The 16,141-nt window shown below is 39.9% G+C and overlaps 1 long non-coding RNA gene across 1 annotated transcript; it reads left to right on the forward strand.

Moving 5' to 3' along the window:
* Positions 1–14,899: 14,899 nt before the first annotated feature.
* Positions 14,900–15,906, forward strand: LOC120897639. Its single transcript, XR_005738568.1, has 3 exons — positions 14,900–15,275; positions 15,383–15,472; positions 15,538–15,906. It is a non-coding gene; the product is annotated as an uncharacterized LOC120897639 (long non-coding RNA).
* Positions 15,907–16,141: the final 235 nt, after the last annotated feature.

Raw genomic sequence — 16,141 nt, forward strand, 5'->3', positions numbered from 1 at the left:
CACACACGCACACACACAGCGCGGGGAAAGTGATCGTTCACTCTATCATGCCGCGATCCCCCACCCCGCCCGGCGCTTTGGATGATGATGCGCTATATGATAGCTGATGATAGCGGGAGGAGGGGGGTTTGATGGGGGTGCGTGCTTGCATGCGCGCTTTCGTAGGTGCGTTCTGCGTGCGCGCGCCTTATCGCGAGCGCGCGCGCGCGTTTGTTTGTGTGTGTGTGTGTGTGTGTGTGTGTGTGTGTGTGTGTGTGTGAGTTTGCGCGCGTGTTTGTATGTGTGCGTGCGTTTGGAACCCCCAAAACTATTTTATTCTGATGCGTACATTTTCATCCGCTGCGGCTACAAAGTCCATGCAATTTCGATCTCGCTACCTGAACCTCTTGCGTTTTTTTTCTAAAACGATGACGCCCACGGAACAGAGGTATTCCACATTCGATAGAGAATTGCTCGCTATTACTCTTGGGATAAAACATTTCCGACATTTTTTAGAAGGTAGATCGTTCACGGTTTATACAGATCATAAACCATTGATCCATGCCCTAAATTCAAAAACAGATCCATTCTAATCTCGAATAGGAGAAACCAACGAAATCACAAACTTCACATATGAAGCAATTGAAAGGAACAACAAAAGACGAACAGCTAAAACAACTATTTGATGACTCAAATAGTCAGGCAAACTCAAATTCAAATTAAATCAATTAATATTGGATAAAAAACTAGTATTCGAGTCGTCGACTGGACAGAATAGGTTGTATGTTCCTCAATCTCTAAGAAAAAAAACTTTCGCCAACCTACACAACCTATCCCATCCGGGTATTCGCGCATCACGCAAGCTGTTATCCGAAAGATTTTTCTGGCCGTCAATGAACAAGGACGTGGGAAACTGGACTCGTTCGTGTGTTGGATGCCAAAAATCTAAAATTGGTCGTCACACTCGCTCGCCTTTGGAAGCATTATTCGTTCCAAAAGGGAGATTTGAACATGTGCACATGGACATCGTTGGTCCATTGTCACCATCCGAAGGAATGAGCTATTTACTGACCATTGTTGACCGTTTTACACGTTGGCCGGAATGCTATCCGATGCCTGATATTTCGGCTAAAACGCTAGCTGAAACATTTGTAAGGAATTAAATTCCAAGGTTTGGTTGTCCATCTACAATCACAACCGATAGAGGCAGACAGTTCCAGTAAAAACTGTTTGAAGAACTAACAAAGTTGTTAGGAACACTCACATTAAAACGATTGCGTATCACCCTCAATCCAATGGAATGGTTGAAAGATTCCATCGACACTTAAAAGGAGCGTTAAAAGCCTGTGAAGACAATACGCATTGGATTTCTCGATTGCCACTGATTCTGCTGGGCATTCGAGTAGCATACAGAGACGCATTAAAAGGCGCTCCAGCAGAAATGGTATATGGAGAAAATTTGCGACTTCCTTCCGAAGTATTTTTACCCTCTGCTGCAAAATCCGTCGAGGACGTACCCGAATTTGTTCAGGATTTTAAAAAGCGCTAAGGCACATTGACCCATGCCCACCAAAACTAAATGATACAACACCGGGTACAACACATGTTTTCGTACGGGTAGATAAAGTGAGAACGGGTTTACAAGCACCGTATGAAGGACCTTTTGAGGTAGTTCGACGGTGCAGAAATTTTTCACGGTTAAAATCAAAGAAAAAATGAATCTATTTCGATTGACCGCCTCAAACCTGCTTTCGAAATGGAGGGTGTCTCCAAAACAGGCAAAACCACAAATAGCCAAAAGAATGTTCGCTTTGCGAAAAACTAAATGAAATCTCAATTTAAGAGACAAACACTCTCACAATTCTTTTTCTATCGCGACTCCGTCACTGGTGGGGGGTTCTGTGGTGTTCGCCTGTTCAAATTAAGTGAATTGGGAAGGACAGCTTTTTCTCATCACTTGAGGTCTGCGATATTAAGGGTTAATTAAGGTCTCAAGTAGATACCCGCTGTGTAAATTTGAGCAGTTTCCAGCGCAGAAAACCCGCTGTGCAAAGCGACGGAAGGCGTTATGGCGTTCTGAGAATTTTATCATGCCTTTCTTTTCTCTCCAACGGCAAATTTGTCGAGCAGCTCGTCGAGCTGCCCGTCCCTGGCTCCGCCTCATACCCCTCGCCTGAGCGCGCTGCCGAAGGTTTGGATATGTTGGTGCGTCAGACGGCCAATCGCTGTCAGCCGTCGTCCGTGCTTTTCCCTCTATAGCGCTATCTCTTTCTCGCGTGTGGTCAATGCTCGCGAGCTGTTGTGGCGCCAAAAATGCCGTTAACAAACATTGCGGCGATGAAGTTGCATTTTCACAAATCAAACCAAAAAAATCGCAATAAGTTCAATTGCTGCAATGTAAAAATGACTAAGGAATCGCTAGTTTACGCTGGAGGGTTTGCTGTGCAACGCGCAGAACCCTAATTCGTATTAACACGTTCAGCCCGGCGCTGATTTTCATCAACATTCCGTTCTGCCGGCATCTAGAACGCAAGCTGATTATGATACCGGCATCCTGGAAAGTTCACTGGTAGTCCATGGGACATGTCATCGTGCTGAACGTGTTAAGCATCAAGCATAACTTTGTTACCCTAAGCTTTTGCTTTCGTATGCTGTAGATTACATAGATATCCTGAGCCATCTGCGCGTGGGTGTGAGCGTGCGTGTGTGTGCAACACTTTCACCAAATGTGTTTTCTTCCGGAATGTTATGATCAATCGGTCAAAGAAAGGAAGGTGTTCATGAAAGGCGGAAAGACGAATTGAGGCCCCTGTCAATGGTAACTGATGACCGGGAGGAGGGGGTACTGATACACAGCTGTTGGAAGATTGAACGGTATACTTAAATTTCCAGCGGATGAGGGGGAGGGGGGGTGGCCATGGGACCCCTACGATCATCGGTCACAGGCCCTAAAATTGTAGTAGCCATGGGGGAAGGGGAGGTGCAAATGGTTCTCCAGCCACGGAGCCCCAACGACCATCTTTACGGGGGGCCCTTATCGCTAATACTCTGTCCAATTGTAGACATACGGCATACTACAGACTAGAGATTTTCGGCGACCGCCTAGTCCGCCTACCGTTAGGTCCACCGCTGGTTCATGACTGGGTGTTTTTTTTATCGTGAGTGCATTCTTCCCCTGCCTGCAGCGTATGCATCGGGCAGAAGACAGTGTGGCAGTATGCAAGTTGCACGCTGGATAGGAGCGATCCCGCGGCACCTCATTACTCACATCTGCATGCCCGGCGTGGGTTCTAACCGCGTATGAACCGTCCGCCGTAGCAAGAGCTGACTATCCGGCTACGTGGTACTCAAGTCCTGAATAGGCCGGTATGATCGCGTAGGCCATAATGACAATAATAATAATATTAATAATAATAATGTTTATACACAAGAGTTAGGAGCTGAGGCAGCTGCAATGCTATAATTAACGAATATTATAACTAGCGGGTGAACCATAATGCTATAATTAGAGTGCCATAATTTGGCGGCCATCAACGCGTTGGTTGGTGTGCGTGAGAGGCAACAGCAGAAAGGTGATCGCCCGAACAGCGGGAACCTTCTTCCACGGGCAGCGGCAGCGATCGGACGCGCGCGCAATCCGCTTAGTTTTTAAGTTGTTTGTTAAAATAAAATTAAACGCATCGCAACGTCCAACCCTAGACTGATTTGCCGGTGCGGTCACGCGATAGATCACAAGTATTGTGTTGTCCGTCGTGTCCTGTTCTCAACTCATCAACACCCTTATTATGTCTTGTCTTTAGAAAATCAGCAATATTAGTAGCCTCATTACCTTCCGCGATCACTCCGGCAATACCGCCTTTAATGCATTCGCGGCAGCGATGGCTATCAGCAGAATTCTGCTGAATGCCGAGAAAAATCAGCCGCCATGACATTTCATGGTATCTTTATGGCCTCCTTTAAACGACTGCATCTGTGTTTCCCTCAAACCGTCACCTCAACAACTTAAACAACGATAATGCGATGTGAAGTTCGCCAATCGGCAAATAGCTGCGGCGATTTATTTGTGCTGCAATGAACGCAAATGGTTGGAACATAATCCGACGAAGTGAAGAAAGCATGTCTCAGAACACGTCGCATGGTTGCTGCCGGCGCAGAACCTGTAACGCGTCATCAATTGTCAGTAAATAATTTGCCGCGGAAGTTTCTTATTTGAACCGTGGCCGCCATGTGCACATGTTCAAATGCCGTGGAACGGAAAATGCTTCGCTGATGTGATGACCAATTTTAGATTTTTGGCATGACAAGTACGATGAAGTTTTCCACGTCCTTGTTCATTGACGGTAACAACTTTGGTAACAGCTTTCGTGATGCGCGAATGGCTCGATATGTAAAATGTCGTGCTTTCGTAGACCAACTTTATCGCTCAACGAATTCTGAAAGTCGACGAACGGAATCGGCCGGTGTCCACGTCATTGACGAATAGAATCTTCATTTGCGTGGCTGCGGATGGGATAGGTTGTAGGTTGGCGAAAGTGTTGAACATCAATCTGTCGGTGACTTTTTGTCATATTGTTTATTTGGTGCTGAGATAAATGGTTGTTTTTGAATTCCTATTCTTCATAAATGGATCTGTTTATTGGTGAATGATCTATTCTCAAAATGTCGGAAATGTTTTATTAACGGAAGATTAATAAATAATAATAATAATAATAATTCTCTATCGAATGCGGAATACCTCTGTTCCGTGGGCGTCATCGTTTTAGAAAAAAACGCAAGAGGTTCCAAAATGCCTTCGCTAGTTTGTTGTAATACTGCCCCTACAGCAACACTAGAAGCATCTGTTGTTAGTGTATAAGTAGCATTACTTTTCGGATGCACGAGCATAGTAGCGTTTGAAAGTTCATCCTTTATTTGATTTAGTGCTTGTTCACAAGCGTCAGACCATTCGAATTGGATTTTCCTATTTTTGTTGTGCTCTTTTATTAACTGGTGAAGCACTCTTAGCTTATCTGAAATGTTAGGAATGAAGCGGTGATAATAATTCACCATTCCCAAAACTCTTTGAAGCTGTTTCACCGAACATGGTGAAGGAAAATCTCGAATGGCCATTATTTTTTCTGGCGATGGTGTTATCCCTTTGCCGAAATGGTGTGGCTCAGGAATTCTATTTGATTCACACCAAGAACGCATTTTGATGGCTTAAGTTTTATATCGTCATCCGTTAAACGTTTTAGAACAATGTGCAAGTGTTCTAAATGGGATTCACGCGTCGAACTAGCTATCAGAATGTCATCTATGTATACAAACACAAAATCTAAATCATGAAAAATATTATTCGTGAGTCGTTGAAAACACTGGCTTGCATTTCTGAGGCCAAACGGCATCCTTAGAAATTCAAATAATCCGAACGGCGTGGTTATCGCCGTTTTGTGAATGTCTTCCTCGGCAACAGGTATGATGTGGTACGCCCGAATGATATCCAACTTAGAAACAATTTGCAACCATCCAAGTTCATCGTAAAATCCTGCACATGCGGGATCGTATAACGATCAGGTATTGTGATGGCATTTAAACGCCTATAATCGCCGCAAGGTCTCCAATCTGAATCAGGTTTGGGTACCATGTGTAGCGGTGACGAAGCTGACGACGAGGACACTCTGCAGATTCCCAGATCCAACATGTGTTGAAATTCTGCTTGAGCAATCTTATGCTTTTTCGGATCCAGGCGTCGTGGTTTAGAAAATGGTAAGCTTCCTTTGGTTTCGATGTTATGTACTATCGAATGACTAACTGGCTTTTTATAATCTGATGGATCCACTAAAGTTGGATATTTTTTAAAAATTTCACCAAATATGCTCGATTCAATCATCCAGTTTTTGGGGGTAGGTGTATCCACTAAAGCGATGGTTGCGATCGTTTCTTGTCCTGTAAGATGATCGATCAACCTCTTTCTTTTTAAGTCGACCCACAAATCGTGCTTCGCTAAAAAATCAGCCCCAATGATTGGTCGATTCATTTCAGCAAGTGTGAAACAGTGCGAAAACACTCTCCTAAGTCCAAGACTTAACTGTAGCAACTTGGTTCCGTAAGTAGCAATAGGGCTACCATTAGCTGTAGATCGGAGTCGTCCGGAGTCGACCGGAGTCGTCCGGAGTCGACGACTCCGAACGACTCCGAACGACCCCAAACGACTCCGAACGACTCCGACTCCGGACGACTCCGGACGACTCCGGACGACTCCGAACGACTCCGAACGACTCCGGACGACTCCGACTCTGGGCGACTCCGGGCGACTCCGGACGATTCCGAACGACTCCGGATATTGAAGCACGGACCTACCTTCCGGAGTCGATTCCGAATTTATCGGAGTCGACTCCGGATTTTTGCCAACTTTACCCATCACTAATATATATATATATATATAAATATATATATATATATATATATATATATATATATATATATATATATATATATATATATATATATATATATATATATATATATATATATATATATATATATATATATATATATATATATATATGGTGTGGGAGGGGGCGGCAGAGGGTGCAACTGCCACCGCGACTTGGCCAAGGATGGAGGAAGGGGAAGGAGGAACAAACCGGTGAAAAATTCGACCGGAATTGCCTCAGGAAAGGGAAGGAATAGAACCTGACTGGTTGTTGGACGTGCCGAACTAACCAGGTCGAGGGAGGAAGCGACTGATCGTTGGACTATGCCGAACTGATCGAGTCAAGGTGAGAGGGTGAGGAGGGGCCAAGGTGGGAATGAGCAAATAGACCAACTGCGCCAGAGAGCGCCCAAGAGTGTCCAGCTGTAGCTACCCGCCAAGGACTACCGAAGGATTCTAGGGCTGTGTCGAGTTGAGGATATGAAATAAATTTCGACTCCGAACAATTTGCCTTTTCTCTCTAATCTCATTTGGATTTATTTCTGCGCATCCTATGGACTAAACACAGGCATGCGCTTCTAGCGATTGTTACATTTGATTACAAGGTTACAAATTACATCATGGCTCCTTATCGGAGGAACAGTGGTAATCTGCCATGATGTTAATTTTCGCATCGATTGGTAGTCCTGCAGGTTGCATATCTGCAGGCGGATATTTGTTACAAATCCAACAACAATATATATATATATATATATATATATATATATATATATATATATATATATATATATATATATATATATATATATATATATATATATATATATATATATATATATATATATATTTATATATATATATATATATATAATTATGTTTATGATAACCCGGAGTAAGTTTTAAAAAATATTACTGGGGATCTTTATTTGCGAACTGCTAAACTAAGACTAAAGCTAACTTCTGGATTCGGTGGTATTTAGCTAGGCTGGTGTTTTCGGTGCTGCCAGGTTTGCCGGTCACGTTGTCGTCCACGTTTATGATGATCATGTTGCCTCGGTCCGTCTGAGCATACGACACCACACCTGGTCGTGGGAACCTGCTTCCAGTGGAGTTCCCGTTGGAACTTGACTCCGCGCGTGGAGTAACATCGATGGCTCGCTTGCGACCGTTTTCTTACTCAGCACCTGTATCATAGCGCATAGCGCATGTGTACATAACTCCTCCCTCCTTAAACGTCGAGCGTCCTCGATCGACTTACCGACGTTTGCAGTGGGATGATGTTGTGAATAGCTTCGGTAGACATTTTCTTCTCTGCATGTTTGGTTTTGTGTTTGTAGATGCAAAATGCAGTTATAAGAAAGCCTGTTAGAACAACAATTAATATCCCTCCTGCAATTGTATGCGTGCGTAAGCGGAGTGTTATTGTATGGAGTTGATGTATGTTACTAATATGCATTGTGTGCAGATCTTGTATACTTGGCTTGTTTAGAGTTATTTCTGTTTTGCTGCCAGTTAAGGGTAGGAAATAGTCTTCTTGGTCTAACACATCAATATGCGCAGTAAATGTGCTATTTAAGATTTTTACGGTGCAATTGCCGGTTTCAATTAGTGTGGGTACTGCTATTATTTGGCTGTTTGAACATGAATCAATGACTGGCACTCCAAGGGTGGTATCGATTAGAATGACTCCTGGTTTCATTTCTCGTATTATTGTATGCTCGGAGCTCGTGGTGGTGGTACATTTAGATGGATGATTTCTGATGATATTTGAGATACACTCGTCGTTTAGCGGTTGTGGGTTGTTGCAAATCGTGCACTCTTCGTTAACATTGAAAATGGTGTTTTTATGCTTGGTTACAAATTTTACATCCGTCTATTCTTCTATGTCTTCTACAGTTGTACAATGTTATCAATGTTCAGGATAAGATTTACTTGTTCTATTTCAGTTTTTACGATTATTCATTTGATCTGATCTGATCTTTTATCTGATTATTCATTTGATTTTCGATTTTTTTTTTTTTTTAGAGTTTGTGTAATTTTGTTCACTGATTTTTCTATTTCGGAATTAATTCTAACTTGAGCGTTAATGTTGGATATGGTTTTGTTTTCTGAATGTTCTAAATTCTGAATGTTCTAAGTGTTTTCTGATCTGCGGTTTCCTGCATTTATTATGCCTCTCTTTTGTTTTCTAGGTCTTATATTTCCTCATTTTTTTATAAGCTGATAGGATTTTATAGTCTAAGGTGTCCTTAAGATGGTTGGTTAGGCTAATATTATTGGCTAAATTCTGAATATAGTTAAGGTTAGTCTCTATAAATTGTTACTGTTATAAGTTTTGAATTTGTTAAAACTATTATGAGGAAATGAATCATTCCAAATTTCATTTTTAGTTTTTATAGTATTCAGCTGTGATTTCCGTAAGGATGAGAAAGAATTTAAATGGTATGTTAGGTTTTTCGTTTCCTTTTCAATTTTGATTTATGAATTTTTCTTCCATTTCGGTCTAAAATATTTGTAACTAGGTTATCGAAAACTTTCGTTTCACGATACCTTTCTTCGTGTTTTAAATTATTTCTTTTCCTTTCGAAGATCGTGTCATTGTCTTTGAATAGTTCTGGTTCTTCTCGTGTTTTGTTTAATTTTTCTATGTATTTGGATTTTTTTCTTTTTGTTTTGTGGCATACACTCTATAAAGTTCCTCTTTTTGTTTAATTCTTTCTTGAAGGTCCTCAGGGATAGGATCTTCGTTTTTGAAGCCGAAAAATAGTTCTTTAGGGGATATGTTTGTTTGAGAGTGTATAGAATCATTGTAAATTGAGACTGCCAAATTAATTTTTGAAGTAGTTGATAAATTTTTGTAGAATCTCGTAGTGAGATTATGTTGTGCAATTCTCTTATTGTTCTATGGACAATTTCAATTGTTCCATTTGAAGAGGATTGACCAACACTTGTATAATGAGATTCTATATTATTTTCTTCAAGAAATTGTTTGATTGTGGTGGATTTAAACGAACATTCTTGGTCCATCACAAGCAAACAAGGTCTTCCAACGTTAGCGAAGAATTGAGTTAGTGCTTTTAGTATATGTATAGCGTTTCTTGATTGTAAAGGAATCGCCATGGTTAGTCTTGAGAACTTATCGCAAAGGGTTAGAAAATGTTTATCACTAATTATAAAGATGTCCATATGAACGATTTCCAAAGGTTTTTAGGAGTGGCAGTAATTTGATATTTTTGTTTATATGGGCGTCTTTCATATTTAGCTTTTGACATATTTTGCAAATGTTAATAAATTTAGTAATTTTAGTTTTCATGTTTGGAAAATAATATTTTCTAGCAATATGTAGTTTGGTCTCAATAATTCCTCTATGGTTTGCATTATGTTGTCGTTCAATAATCAAATCTTGATCAATTTCATCAGTTACATCTTCTAAAATTGTTTTTGTCCAAAATAGTTTGATCGATTTTGCGCGAGAGAAATAGTTTTTGTAGATAATTTGTAAGTTTTGTAAGATTTTTTCGCTGCAACAAATGCCAGTAACACATTTGGGAGATGCATATTCTTTGATTATGTTGATCAACATAGCTGGTCCAAAAAGGGGTGTTTTTATTGTTATTCTATGATAATTTCCGAAAAGTGTAATTGCTTCTCGAGAATCATTATTATTTTCTTCTAGTATTATTTGATTTCTAAATTCATTTAGTGGTTTTTCAGTTGCTGGGATGAATTCGTCATCATTAGTATCTGCTGAGTGTTGCGTCATAGTGTTAGTATTGTTAGAGGCAGTATTTGCATTTAATTCGGATGTTAAAGCAGGGTTTTCCGTTATGCGGGATAGTGCATCTGCATTTCCATTAAGAGTACCTTTTTATACTTAATTTCAAATTCGAATTCTTCCAAGGCCAGTTTCCAATGAAGAAGTCTTCTATTTAAATCATTTTTCTGTCTTAGCCAAACAAGAGGTTTGTGGTCAGTTCTTATTTCAAAAACTGTTCCGAAAATGTACGGTCGGAAATGCTTGGTTGCCCAAACAATGGCGAGTAGCTCTTTTCGGTAGCTGAATAGTTGCACTCTGTTTCGTTAAGCGTTCTAGAAGCGTAAGCGATTGGGTGTTCCTTACCATCTTCGAATTTTTGTGAAAGTACAGCGCCAAGGGCGAAGTCACTAGCGTCTGTTTCTAAAATGAATTTTCTGCTAAAATCAGGATATTTTAAAATAGGATCAGTAGTGAGCATTTGTTTACAATCATTGAAACAATTTATAAATTCGTCATTATGTGTTATTTTAGAACCTTTCTTAAGACATTTTGTGAGAGGTTTGGTCAGTTTTGAAAAATCTTTTATGAATTTTCTGTAATAACCAAGGATTCCTAAGAAGCCTTTAATGTGGGTTGTTGTTTTTGGTATGGGCCAATGCAATATTTTTTCTATTTTGTTTGGATTGGGTTTGATGCCATCTTGAGTTACGATGTGTCCTAAGAATTCACACTCTTTTCTTAAAAATTCACATTTGTCTAATTGAACCTTTAAATTTGATTCAATTAATTTTTTCAACACTTTATTCAAATTGTCCAAATGTTGTTGGAGTGATTTACCAAAAATAATAATATCATCTAGATATACGAGACAGTTTCTTCCTACAAGGTCACCTAAAATATTATTCATGGCTCGTTGAAAAGTAGCAGGTGCGTTTTTCAAGCCAAAGGGCATTCGTATAAACTCGAAGTGTCCTTTTTCTGTGCTAAAAGCTGTTTTGGTCTATCCTTTTATCAACTTCAATTTGATGAAAGCCGGATTTTAAATCAAGTGTAGTGAAGTACATGCTTCTACCTAACTTGTCCAAAATTTCTTCTATATTGGGAATAGGGTATCGATCATCGATCGTTTTTCATTCAATTTTCTATAGTCAACCACGATGCGCCATTTCTCCTTTCCACTTGCATCTGATTTTTTAGGGACTATCCAGATTGGGGATGTCCATGGGGATATAGAATGTTGGATAATACCGTCAGCAATCATTTCTTCGATTTGCCTATTCACTTCTGCTTTATGAATATTGGGGTATCTATAAGTTTTTGTGTGAATGGGTATATCGTCTTTAGTTTTTATTCGATGTCTAATAGCGGTGGTGCATGAAAGTTTTTCTTTTTCTTGATGGATGATGCCTAGATTTTGTTTAAGAATTTCGAAAAGTTTATGTTTTTCTTCTTTGTTTAAATGATCGGTGCGAATTAAATTTTCGAGATTTGCTATGTAATTTTGTGGATGATCATTATATGGGTGTGTGCTCATGTGATTTATTTCGATCATTTTGTCTAATTCATATGTTTTTGCTGGTTTAGTCCAATGAAATGTTAATGTGTCGCCGTAATTCCTGGCAAGAACTTTAGCATATCCTTGTTTTGCTTTATAAACGCCTGAAGGAATTATTGCATCTTTTATTTGAATGTCTTTTGGAAGAAAAATGTTTCCTTTTGTTTGAGAAACAGGAAGCTTTATAATTTGAGAATTATTAGCATTTAATGTAATTGAAGGGGGTTCTAATGTTCTTATTTCTAAGTCGATTGTACGATCGGGTAGAATAAGTTTATGATTTTGTATCAATTAGTGTTTCCATATCGGAGAGTGATTCATATCCGAGTATTCCGTCAAAATAATTGTGACATTTGAAAAGGTAAAATTTTAATTTTTATCTAGAATAGTTATGAATGTGCATTCTTGTGATTTGAACTTACCATTTTTATTTTTTATGGTGATTGTTTCGCATTTTACTCTTTGAGTTAGTGGAACTAATTCTGGATTTAAAAGTTTTTGTTCGCTCCGCTGTCTACTAAAAGTTTGATGTTTGAGCCATTTAATTTTGTTGTGTAAAAGGGTAGTCCGTTAATTGCGTTTAACTCGGTGGGTTTAAGTTTGCAGTAATTTGAAAATTTACATCTTCTTCATTATCGGTTTCTTCGTCTGAATCGGATTCTTCTGATATTGTTTTTCCGTCATCTTCTTCGGCTGTATGCGAGAAAATTTTGTTTCTCATATTGGACCGTAAGGATTGATCGACATCCATGGGAACAATTTTTGTACGATCTGAAGATGGTTTCATGTTATTGAATGGTCTATTTTCAAGGTGTTTAGGTTGTGAAAATTTATTATCCCTTTTTACATTTTTGTCGACACTAGGATGTTTTTCGAACCCATTATTGGTGTTTGATTTAGTTCTTTCGGCGTTTTGGAATCTGCATAGAAAGGCGTAAGCTGATTCCAAGTCTTCTGGTTGTGCGGTTTGTGCATATCCAAAATATGTTTTGCTCAGACCATTTATGAACGCAGCGAGGCATTCTTGTTCTAAAAACAGGTTAATTGCCTCCCAATGTGAAGCGTATACCGTATTCTGTCTTGCTACTGATTTCATATTGATCAAAATTTCTTTTGTTTTTCTATAGTGAAGGCTCAAAGATTCGTTTTGTTTTAGGTTCCACAGTTGTGTTTGATACGTTGCGATGTTGTTTCGATCGCCATAAACGTTCTGCAAAATATCTGCGACTTCATCAAAAGTAGTAGGGTTTCCGTTCACACAAATAGTATCACGTGCTTTGCCCTCTATCTTATTAATTACGGTCTGTTCGTAGACACTAAATATTTCTGGTGCCACATTGTTTTTGAAGAGGTCTAGTGTTTTTTTTACTGTTGTTAACCAACCGATTAACTGTTTTTGTTTCCGTCGAATCCGGGAATGACCCTAATTGGATCCGGGATACGAAAATAGTCAGCACTGCGACTCGAGGTCGTTGGCTGTTGTTGTTGTTGGAAGCGTTGTAAACTATCATTTTCCGCTTGGAGTGTGTTAACGCGTTCCTCTAACGAGCGCATAGATTCAATCAATGCGTGTATATTTTGTTCCATTTTCACTGGAATTTTCTTGTCCCTAGTGAATTTCAAAGAACGAACTTTTGGGAAAGGGGTATATTTTGGCATTCGATTATAAAAATTGTTTGTTGCCTACCGCCTTTTTATTATAAGAGTGGGGAACTTATGCTTTAGGATGTAACTCACCTTTTTTATCCACGTGTCGGGAAATTAGGGTTTTCCGTTACCTGTCCTTTGCTTTGTCCTTCCTTTTCTTCTTTGGTCGCTCGTTGTCCACGGGTTGGGTCAGCGATTGTCCTTCCTTTTCTTCCTTGGTCGCTCGTTGTCCACGGGTTGGGTCAGCGATTGTCCTGCGTTGATTAGTTTACCCAGTAACGCTGGCTGGGGAGTCTTGCCGCTAGCTTTTGTTCGAATGTTCTCTTCCAATTCTAAATAGTTGAAACCAACCGTTCGTGCACTTGTTCTTACACTTTATGAAATAATGAAATTCACGCGATCGTCACGAGTCAACCACGGATCGGGCGATGGAGCAAAGTCCGGGCGATACACAGATTTATTTCCGTTATTTCACTGCACTATACTTGAACACTTGTCACTGAACGTGAATTGGGCCTAGCCGACTGCGCCAATTATGTTTATGATAACCCGGAGTAAGTTTTAAAAAATATTACTGGGGATCTTTATTTGCGAACTGCTAAACTAAGACTAAAGCTAACTTCTGGATTCGGTGGTATTTAGCTAGGCTGGTGTTTTCGGTGCTGCCAGGTTTGCCGGTCACGTTGTCGTCCACGTTTATGATGATCATGTTGCCTCGGTCCGTCTGAGCATACGACACCACACCTGGTCGTGGGAACCTGCTTCCAGTGGAGTTCCCGTTGGAACTTGACTCCGCGCGTGGAGTAACATCGATGGCTCGCTTGCGACCGTTTTCTTACTCAGCACCTGTATCATAGCGCATAGCGCATGTGTACATAACTATATATATATATATATATATATATATATTTATAATAATATATATTTATATTACTTTTTTATTATAGATATTTGTATGTATATTTATATTTAGATATATTTATTATTTAATATAAATTTTCAAAACTTATGAAAACTTTTATTATTGGGAATAGATAACAAAACATTTTCAAAGTGTTACATACGTCTAAGTTCAGTTCACTTCAATCATTTAAAGCAAAATTTAAAGCAAAACGTTACATTGAAAACAACATTCGTTCCAAATCCGCAGCGCAAAACCTCGCGGATTTCTCCCCATACAAACGGGATCATTCGACCCCGGCAGGTAGAACTCATTCTTTCGCGCGCTTCTTACGCCCGCTTGGCACAGAGTAACTCATTTTAATGCCTCTCGCTACCCCTGGCCCTAGCTTTGAAGGAATCATGCGACACACTCGCACTCCACTACCCCATCCCATGGAAAAACGCTCCCACCATCGAGGTGTTGACCAAAATTTCGCTGTGTGCATGAGACACACACTCGCACTCCTCCAGCCCTCCACAGCTGAACGCTCCCACCGTTGCGAATTTGCGAGGATTTTTGCTCTGAGCGTGAGACCCTGAAGCGCCAGAGATGACACTATGTGTAAAGACGATCATAATTCGATATGGTCAAAAGCGTCAATTATCGTTTCATTTATCTGGTAATGATGTTTTCACTTAATCAAAATTTTAAACATTAACAACTAGGCTGATAACAATAGTTGAAATGTAAATCAGAATAAAATCAATTCATTTGAAGTAAAATAAATTCCATTATACTTTATTTTGACCATATGATCAACACTTGTACATAGTGCCATTTACTTTGTGTTCTTCACTCTCGCGTTGTGTTTTGATCGTTCGAAACTCATTGCCAGAACGAATGCAAATTTCATTTGGGAAGGATCGGTGCCGGAAGATGCAGTGAAAATTATAAAATGTTTATAGAAAAGTGGTTAAGTAAATCGTGAAATATGTCAACGCAGGCGTAACTGCAGTTTGTTTTGTTACTTGATCTACGGGTAAGTGCATGCATAAGAAGAAAAATCTTCCAAATAAAGTTTGTGTTCTAACAATCGTACTGCTTTTAATGTTTGTTTATTCTTCTATTATTTTCCATCACACCTAGCAATTTCATTACCAAAGCACCTGATAACCGACCAAAGAAGGTGAATTGGGCTTACAGAGTCGCCATTTAACTTAAATATATTCGTGATCGGTAAGTTTTAAATAGTCCTAGTTTTGTTCACCATTCTAATGCTAGATATGTCTTTCATTCCTCAGGAAAACGCATCAAACACCAAGTGTTTTTTTTTCTAATAGCACGCGCCATCGGTGGAGCAAGCTGCAAACGTTTCGTTCGCCCAGCACGCACCACCAAGAATTAAAATATTCCCGAATAGCTCTGTGAATAAAAAACTGCACACTTACTGTCGGAATTTCCTGGAATTTTTTGATCGGTCTACGCTCGCGGGAATGGTGAGTTCGTTGAGGAGAAGGAAAGAAAGGGTGGGAGCGAGGATTAACCAAAAACGCGGCATTGAGAATGAGGGGAGGTGCGCTCAGCGCTCACGCTGGGACACTCACGATGCTTGAAATAAAATGTTAACAAGCATCGATTTCAAGCATGCATGTCGCGCGACATTTTGCCAAGCGGGCGGTCTCTCAATGCAACGTGACCCGTCCGGCAAAATGAGTGTATTTTTTGAGTGATTTGAGTGACGCTGTCGAAATACAGTGTCTCTTCGACGAATGAGTTACACCCTCGCGCGAGCCCTCCCCCTCCCCACCCGTAACGCACGGTGCGCTCTGCAGTTCTCAATGTGTTTGTGTTCTTTCGAGCCATGCTACGAACACATGTAAAGATAGTTGTTTCTTTCGTTTCTCG

This window comes from Anopheles arabiensis, chromosome 2 (assembly GCF_016920715.1).
Source record: "Anopheles arabiensis isolate DONGOLA chromosome 2, AaraD3, whole genome shotgun sequence".
NCBI lineage: Eukaryota > Metazoa > Arthropoda > Insecta > Diptera > Culicidae > Anopheles > Anopheles arabiensis.